The sequence below is a fragment of the Bufo bufo genome, chromosome 7 (assembly GCF_905171765.1).
Source record: "Bufo bufo chromosome 7, aBufBuf1.1, whole genome shotgun sequence".
Taxonomy (NCBI): Eukaryota; Metazoa; Chordata; class Amphibia; order Anura; family Bufonidae; genus Bufo; species Bufo bufo.
In genome coordinates, this window is record NC_053395.1 from 41,799,161 (window position 1) to 41,826,912 (window position 27,752).

A 27,752-nucleotide genomic window follows, 5' to 3' on the forward strand; every position below is an offset into this window, starting at 1 on the left:
GTTTCTCAAGTAGCCCGGGACTAATCTCTCAATTTTAAAATCAGTTTGAGGATTTAGTATTACTGCAGTGTGCACCTGTGTTCGTTATTGTTTTGTTATATTGTTATATTAATTATTACATCCGCACTTGTTACCTTGTGTAGGATGTCTATTGTGGTACTTGTGGTTCGCTGCGGGCATCCTCCATTGTATGCATTTTGCTGGGGATTGCCATTAGCAACGGGCCACAAATGCAGGATCTGCTCCCCTATATATATGCACAACTGCATGTGGGTTTGAGCAGCTCCTGCTGATGCCAACCTGTCTTCTTAGTTTGTATATATAGATTTCTGGAGGTGTATAAATTCCTATTTAAATGTGCCTGTTTTCCATCTACAGGTCACATTAAGGTGCACCTGTGAGGCCTGGGACATATCAGCAAGTCTTGAGTGGGACTCACAGACTCCTCCCTCCTCCCATTGCAGGCATGGCCACATGCTGGAGGTAACTGGTGAGTTGTTTGTGAGTCGGCCCAATGCTCCTGTAATTTGCCCACTGGCTCCTGGTATTGCCCATATGGCTCAGGTTGGAGAGTGTAGGGTCCCGGGCTACTTGAGAAACCTTGTCGCGGTGTCCGGGCTTAGACATGTTCTACACCGTGGGACATGTTGACTAATCTCTCAATTTTAAAATCAGTTTGAGGATTTAGTATTACTGCAGTGTGCACCTGTGTTCGTTATTGTTTTGTTATATTGATCCATGATGGATCCAGCAAAAACGCAGATGTGAAAGTAGCCTAAGCTGCCCCCTTACTCCCCTCCAACAGTCATGACAGTGAAACGTGAGCTCAGATGATCCCCCGTTTAGACCTTTGTGAGCTTGGGGGATAGCGCACGTATGTGAGAATGAGAAACAGTCACCACTGTCTGAACACTTTTTTTTTTTTTTTCACAATTCTTTATTGGTTTTTACTTTAAGTCATCCATGAATATAACATCCTTGACATACCAACAATCATGTCAATTTTACATCAATATTTGACAATCTCAATAAGTCATTCAATGAACATATATCAAACATAAATACGTTCTGAATACAATTGTCATTAAAGATATACCCTCTCCCACCCTCCCACATCCCCCCTCTAACCCTCCCTACCAAGAATCACCTCCCTCCCATCCTCCCCAGCTTCAGCCCTAACCAAATAGAACAAGCCTAACCACTCCTATACTCAGCCTAGATCAGTCTACCTTCAGATGCCCTAAACCCCCCTTCAAATCTTCCGTCAGATACCAGGTAGTTAATTTGAATGGAGCCATGATGCGAGGATATTCTGAAACAGGAACGAAAACAACCAAGAATTTCCTCCACCCCTGATAGAGTTTCCTTCCTAGGAGTTCCTTATTCTTTAATGCTTCAAGCCATTCTAGGTGAAATACATGCTTCAATTGAGAAACAACCATGTCCCTTGATGGGATTTTTGGTTCTAACCATAACTTTAATATGCAACGCTTTGCTACCATCAGAAGTTTATGACCCAGTAAAGTCAGATGAGAAACTCCACCCTCTCTGCCATCCCCTGTTGTTGGGCTAAATTGGACAATTGTGTGGGTGATGGCCAGCACTGGAGAAATTTTCCCTTTAAAGCTGCTGATGTCATTCAAAATTTTACTCATCTGCGCCCAGAAATCCTCAAGCAACGGGCACGCCCAAAGCCCATGAAACAAATCTGACCCCACTAGTTTACATTTGGGGCAGGCTATCAACCTGTCTGTATCACCTTGTCTAGCTGGGATATTAAAACCATATATTGCATGATGAAGTATTTTGAACTGCGTCTCACGCCATTGCTCGTTAGTAACCGATCGATACAAGTCAGCTAAACCTGCACATATGTGGGGATATATATCCTCCTCCCCCAACCAAGCTTTCCATTTATCGAATATCTTTTTCCTATCCTTAGCTCTCCATTTGTCCCTAAGTGAATGATATAATGAAGTAATTGTGGGCCTGCCTGTGGACTTGAGGAATATATCAAACTCATTCTTATTCTACTCCCTGGTCAAATCCTTCACTAGACTTTCACTATACCTCCTAATCTGTATATAGGGCAGAAAATTCGACTTCTGTAAGTCCCATTTCTCTTCTAGTTCCTGTAAGGTGGCCCATCGATTCTCCCCTTCTCTGAACAGGTCCCCTGCCTTAGTTAACCCTTTCTGGATCCACATATCTATTAACCTGCTGCTGTCACTTGCTTGGAATCCTGGGTTATGAGATAGCGGAAAATGCTTGGAAAATTGATAGCACAATTGAAACTGCTTCCTCAGAATTTTCCATGTAAGGATTGTGTCCCAAAGGCCTCCTGCACACGACAGTATTTTTAACGTCCCGCAAAACGTGGTTCCGTTGTACCGTGATCGGTGCCCGTTTTTTCTTCCGTGGGTCTTCTGTGATTTTTGGAGGATCCACGGACATGAAAAATGAAAAAAAAATCTAAGTCAAGTTTGCCATTGAAATGATAGGAAAAAACGGACACGGATCACGGACACGGATAACGGACGCGGATGACAATCTTGTGTGCATCCGTGATTTTTCACGGACCCATTGACTTGAATGGGTCCGTGAACCGTTGGCCGTGAAAAAAATAGGACAGGTCATATTTTTTTCACGGCCAGGAAACACGGATCACGGATGCGGCTGCAAAACGGTGCATTTTTCCGATTTTTCCACGGACCCATTGAAAGTCAATGGGTCCGCGAAAAAAAAGGGAAAACGGCACAACGGCCACGGGTGCACACAACGGTCGTGTGCAGGAGACCTTAACATAAGTGACCTCTTAATGAATATTGGGAGCTTGGGTATACTCGTGTGGACTAAAGCCATAAGGTCCCAAGGTGAGGCCAATTGCTCTTCTAATTTCAGATTAGAATAATAGGAGGTTTTGTTAGCCCAATCAAGCAGGTGACGGCTCAAGCATGTTAGATTATAGCCCCTTACATCAGGGAAATTTAGTCCCCCATGCTCCTTTCTCAACTTTAACTTGTCTAGGGAAATACGTGGTCTTTTTCCTCTCCACAGAAACCTTGTGAATCCCTTTTCCAATCTTTGTACATCAGCATGCCTAAGTAGAAGAGGAATGGTCTGCAGCGGATAAAGTAATCTGGACACCCCCATTATTTTTATGAGGTGACATCGTCCCATCAAAGAAAGCGGGAGGTTGATCCACCTATCTAGATCTGCTAATATCTTAGCAATCAATGCCGGAAAGTTCAGCTGATACAACGAGTGAGGCTGCTTTCCCACCTTGATGCCCAAGTACGTAATATGTGATTTGGCCTTGGTTACCTGGAGTTTTTCTATCCAGAGCTGAGTTCTTTTTGCATCAGGGCGTAACATTAACAATTCGCATTTTGCAAAATTAACTCGGTATCCTGAGTATGTACCAAACTTTTCGAGTTCCTCAAAAATTGTCATTACCTGTTCTTTAGGCTTATTTAAAAAAAGAATGATGTCGTCCGCAAATAGGGCAGCCTTTATACATTTTCTCCCCACCCTAATCCCCTCAAAGAGATCCGAATGACTCAATCTTCTGGCTAACGGCTCTAAAGCCAAATTGAAAAGGAGAGGGGATAAGGGGCAGCCCTGGCGTGTGCCTTTCTGTAAAGAAAAAGGATTTGAAAGAAAACCTTGTGTGTATACTCTAGCTTTGGGATTAACATATAATTTGGATATAAAATTCCTAAAATGGCCAACAAACCCCATTTTATCAAGCACCGCCTCCAGCCATGCCCACCTGACAAGGTCAAAAGCCTTTTCTGCGTCAATAGTGAGCATGGCTGGAGTCTCTCCCCTTCCCTGATCCTGACTCACCCTATCTAATACTGTTAATACAGTCCGCAGATTTGTGACTGCAGACCTTCCCTGCACAAATCCAACTTGTTCAGGGGCGATAAGTGTAGGCAATATGGTCGCTAAACGATCTGCCATCACTTTTGACAATATTTTTGTGTCCACATTAATGAGGGAAATGGGCTTATATGACCCTGGATGTAATGGGTCTTTCCCTGCCTTTGGTAGTAACTTTATATAGGACATATTTTCTTTGTCAGGAAGCTCTTTCCCCTCTAACACCCTGTTATATAGATTTAGCATAACTGGAGATACCTGAGTGAGCAACGCTTTATAGTACTCCCCTGTATATCCATCAGGGCCTGGGGCTTTGGAGTTACCCAGATTACTAATAACCGCTTGGAGTTCTTCTTTGGATATTTTAGCATTCAACTGTGTTACCTGTTCTTTTGTAACTAATGGTAATTGTACCTTATCTAAAAGGGTATCAACCAGGTTAGGACTGGTCTGGTCCACATATAGATTTTTGTAATATTCCCCCACTATTTTGCTAATTCCCTCCGGATCAGTGATCACCTTACTATCAGAATTTTTGAGGGCCGAGATGAAATGTGGGCGCCTCTTACCCTTTGCCAGGTTTGCTAACAGACGGCCCGACTTGTTACCAAACTTGTGTCTGAACACTTTTTATGTGCTGTTGGAAGGTGCAAGGGTCCGTCGTTGATGGAAGGTATGTGTCACCGAGGTTCCTGGCCTCGGTGAAGTAAGAGCCGGTATTTTCAAGTATCAGCGGGACAGCTCTTACTGGGAGTAGTCGAAGTGATGGGGGGGTGACTACTCCCCATGTTCCAGGCCGGGTCTTGACTTGCCTATAAAAAACCCAGCCAGCAGTGTCAGCTGGAAGTGATTACCTCTCTCTGACAGAGGAGCTCTGGCAATCGCTGGTGTGGGAACTGAGCCCTGTGCTGGGCTGAAAAGTTGAGACCTGTGTATTGGGAGAGCAGGCCACCTAAACCCTGCAATTTGACTGCTGCAGGCAGAACCGCTAACAAAGTGATGTTTTTTTGTTATGCACAAACTTTCTACTTGGTGTGAACAGACACCAACCTTTTGTTTGACCTTATATGTGAATAAACACGGACATTTGAATTACGAACTTGTACTTTGTCTCTGTACTGCACCCACTTATCCCAACTACAGTACAGGAGAGAATCCCCCAGTGCATATTGATTTATTAGGACTGTCATTCTGCTCTTTAACAACAAGAGGCCGCTGTTTCCCCACACAGCTAACATACTGCAGTACTTGAATATGCATGAGAGGTGGGGTTAACAAGCTGAAGAAGGAGCAGGAAGGAGCTCGGCAGACATCTTGTGGAAAGGCACAGAGAGGCTGGAGAACAGCATCGGGTGGCATCCAGGCGTCAGTGTGTCCTGTAGTGGCCAGAGTTGCAGCTGAATGTAAGTGATCCCTGTCCTGTATCCAGATATCGTCCAGAAAAGAGAGGATCGCATCCCGGAAGGCTGATAGAGCTGTAAAACAGAGCGACATATCCTGCATGGCCTCCTGTTTGCTGGAGAGACACGTAGTTCTGTTTAAAGTCAACATCGGATAAAGAGCAGACCCGGGTCAGTAAGAGCGTGCACGCACCCAATTACAGATTGGTGCCTAGAGACTGAGAATAGGCCCGTAGTTAGATAAATAGGGTCTCCGTTTGTATCAGGCCAAAAGTGTTTGCCACGTTTACTACAAGGAATCCATTGCTTAAAGAGACATTGCGCAATTGAAAGCTGCCATACTGTTCACCATCACCAACTCAATCCAGCTTTGCGCTTAACTCAGGAATACTGTAGAGCAGATAGGATTGTAAACTGCTGTGTTGCACCGCAGGCGAAACCGTATTTTGCACCCCACACAATTGTTCCTGTTCCTAGGGTAATAATTAGTATGGCGAGGCCGTGTTAATTGCGCTCGTCAGCAGGTAAATTATCGCAATTGTTTTCCCGGTGTAGGAAGGCGCAAGGGTCCATCATTGACGGAAGGTATGTGTCACCGAGGTTCCTGGCCTTGGTGAGATAGGAACCGGTAATTTTGTGTGTCAGCGGCAGCTAATGCTCCCTGACACTGTTTTACTTAGTGTGGCTGTAAAGCCAATCCGGGCCGGTTCTTATTGGAAGCAGCCAAAGAGCAGGGTGGGTGGCTGTTCCCCACAGCCAGGCCAGGTTTTGGGCTGGGTTTAAAAACCCAGCCAGCAGCTCAGCTGGGTGTGGTATGATCCTCCAAGTGATAGTGGGGCTGTGGAAGCTCTGTGTTTTTGGGAGCTGAGGAGATCCGCCATACTGCAAGGCTAAGAGCTGCATGAGAGCCGCCTGCTGGGAGTCAGGCGCCCTAAAGCCTGCTGTGGTCTGCCAGATGATTTATGTTGTTTTGGGGACTCTTGCTGTGGGAATTAACACCACGACCCTGTAAAGCATTGTTTTTCCTTTCTCCCTTTTCTGTGTGAATAAACACTGGACTTTTGTTTTTTCAACCGTGGTCTTGCTTCTGTATTGCGTCCGCTTACCCTGCCTACCAGAGCAAATCCCTACACCAGCTACCATTGGAGGGAGCCGTGCTGTGCAACACAGGGGTCTAGGCCTCCGGGCTGAGCATATGTGACTTTATTTTATGTTTACTGCATTTGGGGTTGTGTTTGATATCCCGTTATAGTAAAAAGTATGTTTTACAAAAGCTGGTGTCAGTGTTGCTTTCCTCGTTCGTGACTTTGCTGTATCCTGGGGATCCCTCCCCGGTACATGTTCTTACATGTAGGCAGCAACCAACCGACTACAAAGGATGTCTTGATAGTAGTTGAGTTTTTATCCATCTCCGAAGGTTTAAAAAAGGCCACTATTTTAGAGCGGTAGCGAGGGTCTAACATTATGGAAAGCCAGTAGTCATCCCTCTGCCAAATGATTATAATGCAGCTATCACTATGCAAGCAATTCAACATGCATCTGGCCATTTGTGCAAGGGATTTAGAGGGACTCCCTGCCTCCATCTCCACTGCATACTGCCACGGTGTTTTGGGGTCATCTGTGTTATCTTTGTCATCCTGTCGCTTGGATGATAAACCACCTAGTTCTGTATAGAATTGCTGGGTGTTTATGTCCCCCTCCTTAGGGCACAAATACAACGCGGAGGACTAGCCCACCTTCTGCACAACATACGTGTGCAGGGCTGGTACAGCTTTTTTAAATAAGTAATGATGGCTTGTGTCTCTCCACCTTGGGTGGGCACAAGCTATCAGTTCTCTGAAATGTTCAGAGTCCACGATATGGAAAGGGAGGGACTGTAGTACCAAGGACTTGGCTAGGTGCACAATCAGTTTCTCCGCTGTTGCATGAGTGCACGCATACTGAAAAACATGGATCGCACATCCACATACTATGCATTGATCTATGTTTTTCTCCCCTTTTTTGGATATTCCATTAGTGTCTTTTTTTCTCAAATGGTATCAGCACTCCTCCCATTCAGCCCAGGTGATTTTAATTAGCAGGAGACTCCATATAGGTTAATACATTTCTATAAGTTCTCAGTTGGAGTTCCTGAGAGCATATGAAAAGGTGAGCTTTGACAGTTGTTTACATGGTGTGGTACTGCATGGTTGCTATTGTTGATGTTTTGCTGTGCTGGTGGGTTGGTGGGGCCCAGTGCCTGGGTGGCATTGTCAAGCAGCAGGGGTGTTGTTTGGCTGATGGTACCACCGCCTGCTGGTGCAGTGCTGAAACATCGGTGGTCGCCGTGTGGTGCAATGCCAAATTAGAGTGGGTTCCCACTCGAGAAGGCAACCTTGGCATGGTAAGTGAGCTAATGCTATTTGATCAAAACGTATACCAATGCCTCATGTACAACATGTATATCAGGGGGATGTTTACTATTTATTACGCTGAGAAGCGATGTTAATTGTGCTGAGAAGAAGTTATAGATCAATACAAAACATGTGGATGTGCGATCCATGTTTTTCTTATTTTTTCTATATATTAGACCGCCTGTTGACAATGAGTCTGATGTACACCAAGTCTATGTATAACCAAACTGATTAATTATCAAAGGCACAGCAGATGAACTAGGTAAGGGATGCCCAACCTGCGGCCCTCCAGCTGTTGCAAAACTACAGCTACATGCAACATCTGGAGGGCCGCAGGTTGAGCATCCCTGAACTAGTTAAATGCGCCTATATATTAGACCACCTGTTGACAATGAGTCTGATACAAAGTAAATCTATGTATAACTGAACAGATTAAGTATATATAGCGCAGCAGATGAACTAGGTAAACACGCCTATATTGTATATATAGGGAGTGCAGAATTATTAGGCAAGTTGTATTTTTGAGGATTAATTTTATTATTGAACAACAACCATGTTCTCAATGAACCCAAAAAACTCATTAATATCAAAGCTGAATATTTTTGGAAGTAGTTTTTAGTTTGTTTTTAGTTTTAGCTATTTTAGGGGGATATCTGTGTGTGCAGGTGACTATTACTGTGCATAATTATTAGGCAACTTAACAAAAAACTAATATATACCCATTTCAATTATTTATTTTTACCAGTGAAACCAATATAACATCTCAACATTCACAAATATACATTTCTGACATTCAAAAACAAAACAAAAACAAATCAGTGACCAATATAGCCACCTTTCTTTGCAAGGACACTCAAAAGCCTGCCATCCATGGATTCTGTCAGTGTTTTGATCTGTTCACCATCAACATTGCGTGCAGCAGCAACCACAGCCTCCCAGACACTGTTCAGAGAGGTGTACTGTTTTCCCTCCTTGTAAATCTCACATTTGATGATGGACCACAGGTTCTCAATGGGGTTCAGATCAGGTGAACAAGGAGGCCATGTCATTAGATTTTCTTCTTTTATACCCTTTCTTGCCAGCCACGCTGTGGAGTACTTGGACGCGTGTGATGGAGCATTGTCCTGCATGAAAATCATGTTTTTCTTGAAGGATGCAGACTTCTTCCTGTACCACTGCTTGAAGAAGGTGTCTTCCAGAAACTGGCAGTAGGACTGGGAGTTGAGCTTGACTCCATCCTCAACCCGAAAAGGCCCCACAAGCTCATCTTTGATGATACCAGCCCAAACCAGTACTCCACCTCCACCTTGCTGGCGTCTGAGTCGGACTGGAGCTCTCTGCCCTTTACCAATCCAGCCACGGGCCCATTCATCTGGCCCATCAAGACTCACTCTCATTTCATCAGTCCATAAAACCTTAGAAAAATCAGTCTTGAGATATTTCTTGGCCCAGTCTTGACGTTTCAGCTTGTGTGTCTTGTTCAGTGGTGGTCGTCTTTCAGCCTTTCTTACCTTGGCCATGTCTCTGAGTATTGCACACCTTGTGCTTTTGGGCACTCCAGTGATGTTGCAGCTCTGAAATATGGCCAAACTGGTGGCAAGTGGCATCTTGGCAGCTGCACGCTTGACTTTTCTCAGTTCATGGGCAGTTATTTTGCGCCTTGGTTTTTCCACACGCTTCTTGCGACCCTGTTGACTATTTTGAATGAAACGCTTGATTGTTCGATGATCACGCTTCAGAAGCTTTGCAATTTTAAGAGTGCTGCATCCCTCTGCAAGATATCTCACTATTTTTGACTTTTCTGAGCCTGTCAAGTCCTTCTTTTGACCCATTTTGCCAAAGGAAAGGAAGTTGCCTGATAATTATGCACACCTAATATAGGGTGTTGATGTCATTAGACCACACCCCTTCTCATTACAGAGATGCACATCACCTAATATGCTTAATTGGTAGTAGGCTTTCGAGCCTATACAGCTTGGAGTAAGACAACATGCATAAAGAGGATGATGTGGTCAAAATACTAATTTGCCTAATAATTCTGCACGCAGTGTATGACCGCCTGTTGAGACTTAGTCTGATGCACAGTAAGTCTATGTATAACAGAACAGATTAGGAATGAATGGTGCAGCAGATGAACAAGATGCACAGGGCATTTACACTGAGCCTGCACTGTCCCTGCAGTCTCCCTATTGTCTCCCTAAGCTCTCCCTACAGTGTCTAAAAACTCTCACTACACTGTCCCTGCACTTTCCCTATCCAATATTCTAGCACATGGCACGCCTGTCGCTATGTTCAGCTCACAGTAAAATGGCAGAGACCAGGTGAAACTTTTATAGGGCTGTGACATCACAGGGGATGGCTGTCTGCTAATTGGCTGGTCATATTGCATTCCCGGGCTTCTTACTTCCACTTTGTAACACATGTAGCCGCCATTTCAGGAAAAAAAACTATTCGGATCGAATTCGATTCGCTCAACACTAGTAATAATAGTTGAATTGATAGTAAAAGCTGAATAGCAGTAGTAATAGCAATTGTAGCAATAGGGGCAGTGATTGGTGTAGTAGAGATAATAGTTGAAGAAAATATTAGTAGTAATAATATAAGTGGAAGTAATAGTTGTAGTAGTAATAATAGTTGAAGTAATATTGGTAATAATAGACAAAGTATGATGGGAGTATTAATACAAGCAGTAGTAATGGTTCAAGTAGTAAAGTTGCAGTAACGAGGACTTGGGCATTTAGCCCATTAATCAGATTTTTATGTGTGGGACAAAATCAGAATACCAAAAAATCCCATGGGGGTAATATAACCACAAAGTGCCAGGAGAAGTCCTGTGCATATACTGTACAAGGACAGCTTCAGTGTTGATCCTATGAGCTGACAATCATAAAGTAAAGGAGCAGTCACCCTCCCTGATACTCTGGAAAGAATATACATACAGAAAAACTGCTAAATGGTCAAAACTATGATGTATTTCGATAGAGATTGGATAGAACTGATGATTATTCCAAGTGATCTCTGTGTAACCAGAGCACACCATTTAGTCAGACAACCAGAAGAGCAATGTCCAGGACATGTCTGCGTACCTGAGTATTACAGTATACAAATGAGGGGATGTATAGGTGACTTCTAATGTTCCTAAAATTTACAGTTGATGGTATACTGTCAATTATAATACGAACCTCCAATGCTTCAGAACCTCTTTGTGAAGAGTGAGGGAAAATTCTGCAGCCAGCCCCTGAGAAGCCAGTGCAGAGGATGGGAATGGCAGGGGCCTTGATGAGGTGTTGTGTCATGGTATACGCCCTCAGGCCGTTGTTCCCTGGTGATTGGTGCAGTGAAAAGGTGGTTTGAAGAATCATACCAGAACCAAACATATAAAAGTCTCTCTTAGTGCAAAATATAACTTGCAGCACATCCAGCGGTGTTAAGTAAAACGTGCAGATTCTGGTATCAGATGAGGAGATATGGTAGCTGGTTGTGTGTCAGTTTAATGGCATTAGCAGGCACTTGCTTTATGGAAATATGTATCAACTGTGATGCAGGCTTGATGTTAGTCTCGGCTAGCGTTGGTTTAGGTGATGGGTGTCTGAGTCATAGTCCCTCACCTTGCAGCAACATCTTTAAAGCTGTAATTTCACTGATCACTCTTCTGTCTTGACACACAGATACTTTCTAGAAACTGTGTTCTAAATTCTGATGGTCTCTCTGGAGTGTTGGTCTCACAGGAGAATTAGATCTGGTATTGCCTATGAGTAGGAGCTCTGAAGTGTGCTTCCTCTCCCGTCACACTCTCAACTAGAACTAGACCTCCTGGCAGGAAGCAGGACCAGCCCACTGCTATCAAGATGGGAGAACAGGGTGGATAGTCTTGATGCTGCAAACCATTGACAGCCATTACCTTACCTAGTTGGAGTGAACGGGCAAAACATTGAAACAAATAACAATACACAATAAACATTTCCAGATACCCCAGGTCTGGGGTACTTCAATTCCTATCCATTATTGACTGATCCATTGGAGAAAAAAAAACTTTTCATCATTGTCAAGAAGGTCTATAGTATCTGAGGTGCGTACAGTCTGATGTTCTGTGGCAGCTTGTCCTTTGTCTGCTATAGCAGTTTATGTCAGTCCATCAGTGGTCAGGAGAAATAACCTAAAAAGCAAGCAAATAAGCAGCACCCATGGAATGCAGTTCATCTCTGTATAATCATCTGGTTCTAACATCAGAATTCAATGATATTCACATTGACATGGATTGTAATCTCTCTATAAGGGCTCATGCACACAACCGTATGCCCTCTGAGACATACAGTCTGTGAGCGGGCCATATATCCCGGAGCGGCATACATCTTGCGCGCGGGAGCGCACAGCATCATAGGTTACTATGATACTGTGCTCATCGGGCCGCCCGCGGGACTATTGTCCTGCACTCATATGATCACAACCAGTCATTGATTACTTCTGTACAAGCAGATAGTTGTGTCTTTCTTGCCCAGGATCTTATCACAAATTTTTGCAGCACCATTTATGTTTAGTCACAGTAGATTAGAAAGCAAATGTCGCTATCAATTTTCTCACTCTTTGCCTTCATCTAATTTCCATTCCTCCACAAATTATGCATCGGCTCCCCGACTGAACTGGATGTCATGTTAACCTTGTCTATTTAAGGAAATTGCATGGAGAACATCAAACCGTTCCTCCAGATTGACAGCTCTGATTTTGTTTCCTGTCACTAAAGGTTCCATTTGATACGGAAAAACGTTATAATTTGTTATCTACACGGGTGAGAATTTTGGAATTGGTTTCTTATCCATCCGGTGAAGGCTCATATAAGGATGTGTTATTAGCAGTCCACATAGAAGAAAGGGGATCCCACAGCAAAGGTCTATCTGGGCCCCCCAAAATGGAACCGGATTTTGCCATCCAAAATTGGGCTGAAGCAGATAACTCATTTATTGCCCTGCACTGTAATAGCGCAACGTATGCACCATACTAATGCGGTGCTGCCATAGCACAGGCTCAGGAGCTGTGCCATCAATTGCAGGTGTTAGCTGTATTACGCAGCTGGCACCATACTCTCACAGTTAACTCAGCTCCCATTCTGCTTTCAGTTCCGTTCACTGGTGCCTTGTGTCGGCCCCCCCCCCCCCCCCCCCACCCCAATCTGATGTAGATGACCTACTCCGAGAATAGGGATAATTGCAGACGTCATGCGATGATGGGGTTGACCTATAGGGTGATTGGTATACACTCAGGTGAGACATATAGGTAAATTAGGGGTCGAGTAAATATGCATTCTCATTGGTCAGTCTATGCCATTGCCTGTAATTGGATAATCTGGATGGGGGTGGCGCACTTGTTTTTACCATAATTATATGGATGTAACACAATGTGAATAGGACCAAGGAAATAGTGGATTTGGTTGACATGGAATCCACGCTTCACATTAGACCGGTTGCCAGGACAAGGGATCGTATTCCCTTTGTCTCAACATTTGGCGCACATAGTGGCGCTGTATCCTATATCTTAAGGAAAGAATGGCACATTTTGCAGAGAGGGTTGCCAATGATACGTGAGTTCAGTAATCCGCCATTAATGGCATACAAAAGGAATGCCAGTTTAGGTGACAGATTGGTGAAATCAGATATAGGGGATACACGTGGGGATGGACAACGCTATTTGGCACCAAGAAAAATGGGCAATGTCCCGTGCTTGGGTTACTGCAATTGTGGCAATCTGATCAGGGCGACACTTTTATACATCATTATAGTGATAAAAGCTATAAGATTAAACAGTTTTATACCTGTAGATCTAGATATGTGGTTTATATGCTGCAGTGTCCGTGCAGTTTGATCTATGTGGAAGAGACTACGATGGAGATTAGTGAGAGGATCAATAAACACAAAAGTACGATTAGAAAAAAGGCAGTTGATAAACCGGTCGCTAAACATTTTGTGGAGTGTGGGCACTCTGTCAGCCAGCTCAGGTTCCAGGTGATAGATTCGGTGGATACCCTCAGAAGAGGTGGGGATAGGGAACGTATTCTCAGAAAAAGGAATTGCAATGAATCTTTGCGTTAAAATCTATGCAACCGCATGGTCTAAACATTGAGTTCAATGTGAACAGTGTTGTATAACTGTGTACTAATGGTGGAATTTTATATCATCCATGATATGGATGTGGAGCATATGGGCTGATCTGTGACACTGGGACTCTGCCAGCGGCCTCCATTTGGGTTAGGACATTCTTTGGGGTCCCTCCATAGTAATTACATTGCCTGTCATGGGCTCCCTTTGTAGTTCCGTGCCATTTGTGTGCATAGTTCTATGCACACAGGTCACGGATATCTATCGGAGGTAGCAAGAATGAATGAGGAGGAGTGGCCTGGAGGTCCCTGTGATGATCACGTGTTTGCCATGTGATCAGGGTTGATGACCCGCTGCCCTGATCCTGGACGATTGTGGAGGAGATCGTTGACATGCGCATTGAGGTTCTGGAGAGGCGCGGGGTGAGTCCCGATGAGCGCAGATGGCGGCTACCATTTGCCCACACTAGGGTTAAAGTAGGCACATGTGAGGTTTTGCTTTTTAATTGTCTTTATGCTAATTACCTTTATATAACAGTCATGGTTGGTAATGATATTAATTGGGGTACACTTTGTATTGGCTCCCTATTGTAGGGGGAAGAGTCACATGCACTTTAAAAGGGTGGATATGGTCACTCAATACTAGGCTTGATAGAGGCTACCATGTAGCCGAAATGTTGCTTTCTGGTTTTATGGCACACATTCTGTTAAAGCTTGTCCAATAAAGAAATCACTGAAGATGCTGCCGTGGCCTCTTTCGGTAATTTGGAATTCGAGATCGCGAAAATAGTTCACTATCGAGTTCTCCGTGGATCCCTTCAATATCTTGTTCACTGGAGTAGTTATGGACCGGAGGAGAGGATGTGGGTGCCGGCATCTGACGTTAACGCCAATCATTTAGTGAATGCCTTTCATAGATCTCACCCAGATAAGGTCAGTCCCGGGTGCCCGGAGGTCACCCGTAGAAGTGTGGGGGGGGGGGTTCTGTCACGGACGTTCCCGTGGCAGGTAGCAGGAGATCGGAGAGACTGGCAACTCGTGGATTAAATTGACAAGTTCACTGTGCATCTTATTGTGTCTGTGTTTTGGTGAATGCTACACCCCTTGCTTCAGGTGTTGCTTGTTGGTGATTTGCCTTTCCCATAAGTAGCCGCTTCTCACTCTTGGTGGTGCAGTTTATAGATTTTCTTCCTGCCTTCTAACTAGCTGGTTGGTTGTACTCTGTGGTGCTTCTGGAGTTGCCAGTTTTCTACTTTCAGATAAGTCTTGTCTTTTGTGTTGTCTGTTTTGTGTTTGTTATATTCCCTTTTATTTGTATCTGGGCCTGAGACAGAGACTTCCATTTGTCCATCTGGGGAGGAATGGGTTGTCTCTGGTCCTAACCTCATTCCAGGGCCTTATAAAGATATAAGGGCCTAGGTATCCAGCATATGAATATTCCTACCTTCAAGGTCTATTCATATTGATAGGTAGTTAGGGCCCGGATTAGGGTTGTTTAGGAGGTGAACTATTTTTTCCCTAGTTTCCAGGCCCAGTTACTGTTCCCCTTCCCTCCTGTGTTCAGTGTAGAGTTCCCCCCCCCACACTGATAGTGACACCTATCTACTGTGACACCTACAGTACACAGAGAACTGTAGCAGAAAGGATGCGCCCAGGCATGGAATTTAGCAGATTCCCTCTGGTTCTCCAGATCCGGTAGTTAAAATTACAGCTGGATCAGAGAACCGTGTTACCGGCTGAATCCCGATCTGATGGGGCAGCGGGAGATGAGCGCTTCCATTGTGTAAGCGCCTATATCCCTACATTCAGTTGTATCACCGTCCTCAGGAAGACGTCATCGCATCCGCCTGAGCTGGGCTTTGTGCTCCGTGGGACACAGGCCGGGAAGAGGCCTGCATTGCTGCCAGCATGGAGGTAAGCATTCGTTTTTTGTTTTTTTTCTGTGGCGCGGTGGGGGCATTGTTGGCACAAGGGGGACACTATGGGGGCATTCCTGGCACATGGGGGACACTATGGGGGACACTATGGGGGCATCTCCTGGGAGGATTGCTGGCACATCCTGGGGGAATCTTCTGGGGGCATTGCTGGGCCATGGGGACACAATGGGGGGCATCTACTGGAGGCATTGCTGGCACATGGGGACACTATGGGGGCCACTACTGGGGCATTACTGGCACATCAGGGGGGGCACTATGGGGGGCATCTACTGGGGGCATTGCTGGCACATCATGGGGGCATCTACTATGGGCATTACTGTTGCATCATGCGGGACACTATCGGGGGCATCTACTGGGGGTATTGCTGGCACATCATGGGGGCATATACTTAGGGCTTTACAGGCGCATAATGGGGGACACTATGGGAGGCATTTACTGGGGACATTGCTGGCACATCATGGGGGACACTATGGGGGGTATTACTGGCACATTATGGGGGACACTATGGGGACATCTGCTGGGGGCATTTATACTGGCACATCTGGGGGCATCTACTGGGGTCATTTACACTGGCACATCATGGGGGCATCTACTGGGGGCTTCTATGCTGGCACATTATGGGGGCATCTACTGGGGACTTTTATATTAGCACATCATAGGGGACACTATGGGGGCATCTTCTGGGGCATTTAAACTGGCACATCTGAGGGCATCTACTGGGGGCATTTATACTGGCACATTATGGAGGACTATGGGGGCATCTACTGGGGGAATTTACACTGGCACATCATGGGGGCATCTACTGGGGGCTTTTATACTGGCACATCTGGGGGCATCTACTGGGGGCTTTTCTACCGGCATATCTGGGGGTATCTACTGGGGGCATTTATACTGACACATCATGGGTGCATCTACTGGGGGATTTTATACTGGCACATCTGGAGGCATCTACTGGGGGAATTTATACTGGCACATCTGGAGGCATTTACACTGGCACATCATGGGGGACACTATGGGGGCATCTTATACTGGCACATTATGGGGACACTATGGTGTTGGAGAGGGGGAATAACACCTTGGGGGCATATTATATAGACACATTATGGGGGCACTAAGAAGAGGCATTTATACTGGCACATTATGGTGGCACTATGGGAAGGAGGAGAGGAGCACTAGGCGGGCATTTACTGGGAGCATTGTATAGGGGTATTTTATACTTGCACACATGATAGGGGCACTATGGGGACATTAGCTCACCTCGGGATACCAAGAGGGAGAATTTTTTGTACTACCACACAGAATGGAATGATTTTTGAACTAGTCACAGTATTAGGGGGCATTTTTTGTACTGCCGCACATTATAAGGGACATTCTTTGTCCTGGTGCTCATTTTAAGTGGCCAGTTTGCCCCTCACAGTAATAGTGCTCCCCAAATTCCCACCAATAGTAATAATTCTCTTCCAGAGTGCACTTAGTAGTAATAGTCCCCCTAGAGTGCCCCATGTCCCCACTGTGCACCAGAAGTAATAATGCTCCCATAGTGCCCATAATAGTAATCATGTTCCCCATAGTCCCCCAGTAGTAATTGGAGGTCATAACATTTACACTATTAGTGGCAGGGGCACTATTTGCTGGGCACAGTTATTTTAAGACACTGTGTGCCAATAATTATTGAAGGGCACTATATGTGTGGTACTAGTATTATCAGGGGGTTTATCTGTTTCCAGTGATGGCCATTTCGCTGTGTTCGCCCGCGAACACATGCGGGCTGCCATCTTAACTCCCAAGTCCGGCGATGCACAGGTAAGCCCTTACCTGTGCCTGTGCCGCGAGCCAGTCTGAAACAAATGCGGTGAGCGGGAGCAGGCAGTTCCGAGAACAGCCGCCGGGGGCCTTCATCGGGCTGTTCTCGGAACTGCCTGCTCCCGGTGACGGCATTTGTTTCAGACCGGCTCGCGGCACAGGTAAGGGCTTACCTGTGCATCGCCGGACTTGTGAGTTAAGATGGCAGCCCGCATGTGTTCCCGGGTGAACACAGCGAACTGGCCATCACTGTTTGTTTCTGCTGGATAGTATTCGGGAGCACAGTGGGCACAGTATTGGGCGCACTATCTGTGTGGTTCTAGCATTTTAAGGTGTACAGTTTTTGCGGTATAGTATTGGGGAGCACAGTATTCGGGGAACTATCTGTGTGGTGTTAGTATTATCAGGTGTACAGTTTCTGTAGTATAGTATTGGGGAGCACGACAGGCACAGTATTAGAGGTGGCAGGATGAGTTGTTGAGAAGGTAGAAGGATGATGGTAAAGTAGGAACCTAAGATGTCTTTTTGTCAAACTGCAGAGACAAGAGATGGGTGAAAATGTATCATGACGGTCTGGTCTGAATGGAGAAGATGAGGACAGAGAACATCTACATCAAAGGAGACGTCACTGGATGTAAGAGGTATGGGGCGCTGTATTCTGGATAGCACTGAATATAATGTGTATGCAAATATGACTTTACTGCTAGGTACAAATGTGTATAAAATGTATATGGAATAGGTAAATCTACCGTAAGTGTAGCCTATGTGTAATTTAAACACTGTATGGTGTATATTGTATATGCGATTATGTGAGAGTAGTGTCTATATAGTCTATGTATGCATACCTCCCAACCATCCCAGATGCGGCATAACTACTGGGTGATGGGCACAATGGAGACTAAGCAGGATTGGGACATGTACAGATAGACGTTGGGTGGAGTTAGAGGTGTGGGCTTTGCGCGCCACTGATAGTTTAACTCCTTAGGCTTTATAAACATTTTGTGGTATGTATGTGTAGTGTATATATGGTGTATTTATGTGTCTGTGTGTTGCATACATATGGTGTATGTATATGTAAACATGTGTCGTGACGCTGCGTATCCGCCATTGAGTAGGGAACCTGTTGTTAAAAATTTGAATCCCACCCCTGGATGCGCCCCTTGAGCCATGATAGGGAAAGATTTGCACCAGAAAGGAGATACCCACTGAGTGGTGTTAGGAACAGAGCTGCAGCAGAAAGGACACAACACCTGAGATCTCTGGATCCATGCAAGGGTGTATTGGGAACTAAAAGTGACCCTATGTTGTATGCCCATCCAAATTGACAGAAGGTGGGGCAACACAAGTAGGAGGGTGTCATCAATACCATGGCGCACCTCAAAATACCATCCCAGCAGAACAACCAAATACCACAGTGCAGAACAAAATACCTCCCCAGATGCTGCCTTCCTTTGGTGGCCAACACCAGCTGCCACCGTCTGTACTCCTCCTCCAGTTGTCTCTAATTGATATGAAGCAGAGGACCTAGGAGGTCAGACGCTACTTTAGTATAGTACCAAACATACAGGCGGAGAGTGGTGTGCTAATGAAGGGGATGTGGTCTGCCCCGGGTGCCTGTTCTTAGGGGAGTACCAGAAGCAATGAGTGCTTTCATCAATACAGATGGAAGAGCTCATTGCTGGAGACCCAGGAGCTGTGGTCCTGTCACTCAGCTCCCCACGCTCTGTCTCTTCCGCACTGAATGGTGAAGTAGGAAGACTTCTGCTCCCTGCTCCACCATTCAGCCTGCAGGCACAGATCACCCTGCCGGCCTGTGTGAGAAGAGCCTGCTGTGAAAGGGGCACAGAGAGGGCATAACTACTGGGAAGAGGGCACAATGAAGGGGTAAGTACTTTCAAGGGGCACAATGTGGATATAACTACTGTGAAGGTTGTACAATGAGGGCAATACTACTGTGAGGGAGTACAATTTTTTTATGTATTCGGGGGGGGGGGGGGGGGGGGGGGTGCCAGAGAAAGGGCCTGCCCCGGGTGCCAAACACCCTAGGCATGCCACTGCAGGCGGAAACACAGTACTACACACCTATTAAATCCATTGAAGTTTCCTCCTATGTAGATATCTCATCTTCTCCATTTGGAGCAGACCACGATGACAATGTTTTTCTGCCACATCTCATCTCTGCAGAGTTTGCCAAACAAATATCTTGGATTCCTCACTTTTCTATCATCCTCCCCACCTTCCCAACACAAACTCTTCATCCTGGTGCCCCAACTTTGTCATCCTGCTGTGCTCTCCAATGAACCCCAAATACTATACTGCAGAAAAATGTGTCCCCGGTAGTAATAATGCCCCACTACAATGACCTCAGTAGTAATAGTGCACCGAGTAGTAATTATTCTCCACTACACTAATGACCCAGGTCCCCAGTAGAAATAATGTCCCCTATAGTTCCACCAATAGTAAAAATGCCCTACTACACTGACCCCGCTAGTAATAGTGCCCTCAGTAATAATAATTCCCCACTACACTAATTACTCCAGTAGAAATAGAGCCCCCAGTAGTAATAATGTCCCCGATAGTACCCCCAGTAGTAATAATGCCCCACTATAGTGCCCCCAATAGTAATAATTCCCCACTACACTAATGACACTGTATTAATAGTGCCTCCAGTAGCAATAATGTCCCTATGGTACTCCTAGTAAAAAATAATGCCCCTATAGTATCTACTGTGGCCCCAGTATTAAAAGTGCCCCATAATGCCCCCTATACAGCCCCTAGTGTTTGAGGAAAGTAACAACTATATAAAATACCCGAGACCTGTTCCATGCCACTGTCTGCAGTGAAGGCCTTTCCCAGCCTGCAGCCTTAGATGCCTGTGTCTCTGTGCCATTTCTACACTGCCTCATATATAGTGACCTGAGGTCTATTAGGGTGAATGGTGTAGCAGGTGGCCATGGGCCCCTGTACCCTGCTGCAGTATTCAACTGTACCACTATCCCGAGAAAACTGATAAAGTTGAATTCGAGAAGGGGACCTGTTGCACCCAACCAGGTGCATAAGTACCAGATGCTGAAATAGTTAACAGTGAGAGTGTCAAATCATCACGTGAGAAGGTCTTTGATGACCCCCTTGGGGGACATCTCTAGGGTCTATGGCCAGTCCACCCCTGGATCAATATGAGGTACAGGGCTGGTTCTAGATTTGTTCAAAAAAGACTGTCATGTACTATATGATGTCTGATTTTAAAACAATTAATTTTTTTTTTAATTAATCACTTTAAAGGGGTTGGCCCATCTCACACTTTGGTGGCATATCCGCTAGGAAATGCCACCAATGTCCGATAGCTGTGGGTCCCACCTCTGGAACCCACACCTATCTCTAGAACGGAGCTCCCAAACGGAAGGAGAGCTCACTGTGCATGCACAGCATGCTCTCCATTCACTTCTAAGGGAGTTCCAAAAATAGCTGAGCGATCGTGCTCGGCTATTTCCAGAACTCCCATAGAAGTGAATGAAAAGCACACAGGACAAGCCTGGCCACCTTTTCATTCATCTCTATGGGAGTTCTGGAAATACCAGGGTCGGCGCTCGGCTATTTTCAGCACTCCTATAGAAGTTAAAGAAGGGTGGCTGCACTTGCGCAGTACACCTTCATTCACTTTGGGGGCCCAGTTCTAGGGATAGGTGCGGGTCCAAGAAGTGGGATCCATACTTATCAGACATTGGTGGCATTGGTGGCAATATGCCACCAACGTCTGAGATGGGCCAACCCTTTAAGCGAAAACGTATTTCCCATACTACCTTGGGAATAGTCACAGATTATAGCAATAGTCACAGATTATAGACTTACAGTATACAATATATGTCCTCCTCCTAATGAGAGCAGCAAAGTATACGTATATTTCATCTCTATAATAGCCTCACCAAATGCAGCAATCATTTTTACTCTCCAAATTATAATAAGAAATGTGGCATTTTGCACAAAATATCACCTTTCCTTTGGACTACCATGCAATTTTCTCTTTCCCCCATGCACGTGTGCTGCAGATCCATAGCAATAATTTTTCATAGCTAATTGCCATTGTGGACATTCTTATCTCAGAATAAGCTCATAAGCAATTTGTCTCGTCCCCGGATAATGTTATTATAAATGCGCTGGTTTCCAAAGCTCCATCTTGTTAATAGCCCCCTAAAGCTTTGTTAACGTGGACTAGTTTTATAAGAGCCTCTCAATTACCTTCAGCTCCTGCTCTGTAGTTAACTATACGTCTTGTGTGTTTTCCCGAATAACTGCCTAAGTGCCAGTGAGGAAACTGCAGAGCAGAGAGGACTTTTCGTCCTAAAGGGGAAAAGATATTTATGACTTATCCTCAGGATAGGTCATCAGTATCAGATCTGCGGGGGCGCGACACCTGGGACCCCTGCCGATGAGCTGTTAGAAGAGGCCTTGAGTGACGGTGCCTCTTCCTGAGGCAGTGACATCACCGTACATTGGTCATAGGGCCAAGTTGCATCGCAGCCCCATTCAGTCAATGGGGCTGAGCTGCAATAACAAGCATTGCCACTATACGATGTGTGGCCCTGTCCTTAGAAAGCTGCTGGGAGCCAGCATCGATCACCAGAGCTGTTCAGGAGTAGGGTTGCCACCCAGCCGGTAACTCACCGGCCAAGCTGGAAATATAGTGCCCTTGTTGGCGACGGTAATTTCTTTCTACCGGCAATATGGACTGTTACTAATGAGTGCTTCCATTGTGGAGCGCTCATTAGTACAGTCTTTATATTATATATATTGGGGGACACTAATGTGGGCATTAGTAATTTGGGGGTCACTAATGGGGGAATTACGATTACTGGGGGCACTAATGGGGGCATTACTATTACTGGGACACTAATGGGGGCACTATTAATTCTGAGGGGAGCTAATGGGGGCATTATTAATTCTGGGGGCACTAATCAGGGCATTAATATTACTGAGGGGCACTAATGGGGGCATTATTAATTCTGGGAGGCACTGATGGGGGCATTACTATTACTGGGGGCACTAATGGGGGCATTATTAATTCTGGGAGCCACATTATGACATAGCGACTTAACACCCTGTGTTAAGCCATGCCCCATAACCACACCCCCTTTGGGGTGTGGCTTACCTTGACCAGTATTTTTTTTGCGGAAAGGTGACAACCCGAATCAGTAGGGGTGCCGGGACTTGGACCCCCGCTGATGTGATAATGATGACCTATCCTGAGGATGTTAGCATTATATTTTTTCCAGGATAACCCCTTTAAAAGGAGTAATCAATGTGGACAGGAGCGATTAAGGACAAGAAAGGATTATATATCAAGTAAATATTTCCATATTTCATGAATTCTAAGATACGTATATTCCTGTGTCTTATAGCTTAAACCCAGGGTGCCAACTATATGGGGTGCATAGGTTACAGTTAAAGCTGGGGCCCTGGAGACCATGGGGACCCCAGTCCCTCTGCCACATAAGAGGACTCCAGAACTACAGCTGACACATGCACGCTCAGCTCAGCTATTTTCGGGACGCTATTAAAGTGAATGGAGAGAGCCGTGCATTCATAGCCACCTCTTTGTTTACGGCCAGGTGCAATGGGGCCCCGATCTGGAGATATGTGCAGATCTCAGAGGATGGAACCTGCATATATAGGACATTTATGGCAAATCTTGTGGAGGGTCATGAGGCCATGAAGGGTCGGAGAACACCTCTGGTTAAAGGGGTTTTCAAGCCAGCACCTGCATATAAAGTGTTTTATAATTGCATGTAATTAAAAATGTATTATAGCCAGTGAGCTATTCACTGAACTGTATCTGTATAGCGCCACCTGCTGTTTGTTCTTTTTCTAATTTTACTGTCCTGCTCACTGAGATTGAACCGCATGCTCAATTCCATCATATAACTGCCATTAGCTAAAGTAGAAAGGACACGCCCCCTGAGAAAGTGCACGTCCCCTGAGCTGTCAGGTTGAAATAAATCTAGCAGAACAATTGGAGCAATGAATGGGCAGATGTCTATATCCATGTGAGGTACAGGGCTGGTTTTGAGTTTGTTAGACTGACATTGTATATAATATATTTTTTACATTATTCACGGGATGATCCCTTTAAGGCAAAAATCTTCAGTGTTGACCAACATTAATATATAAACTTCTTCTGATTCCAGACTTTGATTCTTCTCTTTTTTTGGAAATGGAAAAGAACAGGTCTTTTTAATCATGACGCCATGTTGGAGGCCATGGGGGGATTTTTTAAGACTGGCACATGCCGATTAATTTTTGCAACTTTAGGCAGTCCATGTGCCACAGAGGGAAATCTACTAATTTGCTACAATTTATACCAACTTTTTAGAAAAGTGTGTTAGGCCTACAGTGTGTACTGTGCCAACTACTGCCAGTGCACAGTGCCACCAGTGCCACTCATATCTGGTGTCACAGTAGATTACATAAAAAAAACAAAAACTTTTTGGACTGTAATATAATTTCAGTTAGTTGCCTGCGAGCGTGTGTGTTAGGCTTACAGTGTGTACTGTGCCAACTACTGCCAGTGCACAGTGCCACCAGTGCCACTCATATCTGGTGTCACAGTAGATTACATAAAATAAAAAAATAAACTTTTTTGACTGTAATATAATTTCAGTTAGTTGCCTGCAAGCGTGTGTGTTAGGCCTACAGTGTGTACTGTGCCAACTACTGCCAGTGCACAGTGTCACCAGTGCCACTCATATCTGGTGTCACAGTAGATTACATAAAAAGAAAAAAAAAACTTATTTGACTGTAATATAATTTCAGTTAGTTGCCGGCAAGCGTGTGTGTTAGGCCTACAGTGTGTACTGTGCCAACTACTGCCAGTGCACAGTGCCACCAGTGCCACTCATATCTGGTGTCACAGTAGATTACATAAAAAAAACAAAAACTTTTTGGACTGTAATATTATTTCAGTTAGTTGCCTGCGAGCGTGTGTGTTAGGCTTACAGTGTGTACTGTGCCAACTACTGCCAGTGCACAGTGCCACCAGTGCCACTCATATCTGGTGTCACAGTAGATTACATAAAATAAAAAAATAAACTTTTTTGACTGTAATATAATTTCAGTTAGTTGCCTGCAAGCGTGTGTGTTAGGCCTACAGTGTGTACTGTGCCAACTACTGCCAGTGCACAGTGCCACCAGTGCCACTCATATCTGGTGTCACAGTAGATTTCATTTAAATAAACAAAACACTTTTTTGACTGTAATATAATTTCAGTTAGTTGCCTGCAAGCGTGTGTGTTAGGCCTACAGTGTGTACTGTGCCAACTACTGCCAGTGCACAGTGCCACCAGTGCCACTCATATCTGGTGTCACAGTAGATTACATTAAAAAAAAATAACTTTTTTGACTGTAATATAATTTCAGTTAGTTGCCGGCAAGCGTGTGTGTTAGGCCTACAGTGTGTACTGTGCCAACTACTGCCAGTGCACAGTGCCACCAGTGCCACTCATATCTGGTGTCACAGTAGATTACATAAAAAAAATTAAAAAAACCTTTTTTGACTGTAATATAATTTCAGTTAGTTGCCTGCGAGCGTGTGTGTTAGGCTTACAGTGTGTACTGTGCCAACTTCTAACAGTGCACAGTGCCACCAGTGCCACTCATATCTGGTGTCACAGTAGATTACATAAAAAAAAAAAAAAAACTTTTTTGACTGTAATATAATTTCAGTTAGTTGCCGGCAAGCGTGTGTGTTAGGCCTACAGTGTGTACTGTGCCAACTACTGCCAGTGCACAGTGCCACCAGTGCCACTCATATCTGGTGTCACAGTAGATTACATAAAAAAAATTAAAAAAACCTTTTTTGACTGTAATATAATTTCAGTTAGTTGCCGGCAAGCGTGTGTGTTAGGCCTACAGTGTGTACTGTGCCAACTACTGCCAGTGCACAGTGCCACCAGTGCCACTCATATCTGGTGTCACAGTAGATTACATAAAAAAAATTAAAAAAACCTTTTTTGACTGTAATATAATTTCAGTTAGTTGCCTGCGAGCGTGTGTGTTAGGCTTACAGTGTGTACTGTGCCAACTTCTAACAGTGCACAGTGCCACCAGTGCCACTCATATCTGGTGTCACAGTAGATTACAAAAAAAAAAAAAAAAAACTTTTTTGACTGTAATATAATTTCAGTTAGTTGCCGGCAAGCGTGTGTGTTAGGCCTACAGTGTGTACTGTGCCAACTACTGCCAGTGCACAGTGCCACCAGTGCCACTCATATCTGGTGTCACAGTAGATTACATAAAAAAAATTAAAAAAACCTTTTTTGACTGTAATATAATTTCAGTTAGTTGCCGGCAAGCGTGTGTGTTAGGCCTACAGTGTGTACTGTGCCAACTACTGCCAGTGCACAGTGCCACCAGTGCCACTCATATCTGGTGTCACAGTAGATTACATTAAAAAAAAAAAAAAAAATTTTTTGGACTGTAATATAATTTGAGTTAGTTGCCTGCAAGCGTGTCTGTTAGGCTTACAGTGTGTACTGTGCCAACTACTGCCAGTGCACAGTGCCACCAGTGCCACTCATATCTGGTGTCACAGTAGATTACATAAAAAAAATTAAAAAAACCTTTTTTGACTGTAATATAATTTCAGTTAGTTGCCTGCGAGCGTGTGTGTTAGGCTTACAGTGTGTACTGTGCCAACTTCTAACAGTGCACAGTGCCACCAGTGCCACTCATATCTGGTGTCACAGTAGATTACATAAAAAAAAAAAAAAAACTTTTTTGACTGTAATATAATTTCAGTTAGTTGCCTGCAAGCGTGTGTGTTAGGCCTACAGTGTGTACTGTGCCAACTACTGCCAGTGCACAGTGCCACCAGTGCCACTCATATCTGGTGTCACAGTAGATTTCATTTAAAAAAACAAAACACTTTTTTGACTGTAATATAATTTCAGTTAGTTGCCTGCAAGCGTGTGTGTCAGGCCTACAGTGTGTACTGTGCCAACTACTGCCAGTGCACAGTGCCACCACTTATATCTGGTGTCACAGTAGCTTGCACGCATAGTACAACTAATCTAAAAAAAAATGACCGGCAGAGTCAGGCCACCCCGCAGGGGCCGTCGTGGTCGTGGTGCTGTGATTCCCTTTGGCCCTAGAATAATGCCCAGTGTTCAGAGGCCACGTACCCTGAACTCGAAAAGTTCTGAGGACATAGTTGACTGGCTAACACAGGACACCCAATCTTCTACATCTTCCGCTCGGAACCTTGACGCACCATCCTCCTCCAGCTCAGCTTCGGGCACCTCTCAAGTTACCACTCGCCCGCCTGCCGCCACCACCAACACTAGCACCACAGCTGCTTCACTTGATCTGTCAGAGGAGTTATTTACACATCAGTTGGAAGAAATGAATGATGCGCAACCATTATTGCCAGAGGATGTAGATTACAGGGATATGTCTCAGTCAGGCAGCATTACACACATGGACGTACGGTGTGATGATGATGATGTTGTACCCGCTGCTGCTTCCTTTGCTGAGTTGTCAGATACAAGTGAAGCGGTTGATGATGACGATGTGTCCGTGGATGTCACGTGGGTGCCTGCTTGAAGAGAAGAAGAACAGGGGGATAGTTCAGATGGGGAGACAGAGAGGAGGAGGAGACGAGTTGGAAGCAGGGGGAGGTCGTCGCAACGAGCTAGTGGCACAGTCAGACAGCATGCATCGGCACCCGGGGTCAGCCAGACAGCACGCCAATCAACGCATGCTGTTGCCACCACCAGAATGCCGTCATTGCAAAGCTCAGCAGTGTGGAATTTTTTTTGTGTGTCTGCCTCTGACAACAGCGATGCCATTTGCAACCTGTGCCAAAAGAAACTGAGTCGTGGGAAGTCCAACACCCACCTAAGTACTACTGCTTTGCGAAGGCACATGATCTCAAATCACAAACGCCTATGGGATCAACACATGAGTACAAGCAGCACACAAACTCAAAGCCGCCATCCTCCTCCTGGTCCAGCATCTTCAGCCACGTCAACCACTGCTGTCCTCCTTGCCCCCTCTCAACCATCCGCCACTCTGCCTCTCGCCTTCAACAGTTCCTGCTCATCTGCCCACAGTCAGGTGTCTGTCAAGGAAATGTTTGAGCGTAAGAAGCAATTGTCACAGAGTCACCCCCTTGCCCGGCGTCTGACAGCTGGCTTGTCAGAACTCGTAGACCCCCAGCTTTTACAATACAAGCAGGTGGAGTCTGAGGCCTTCA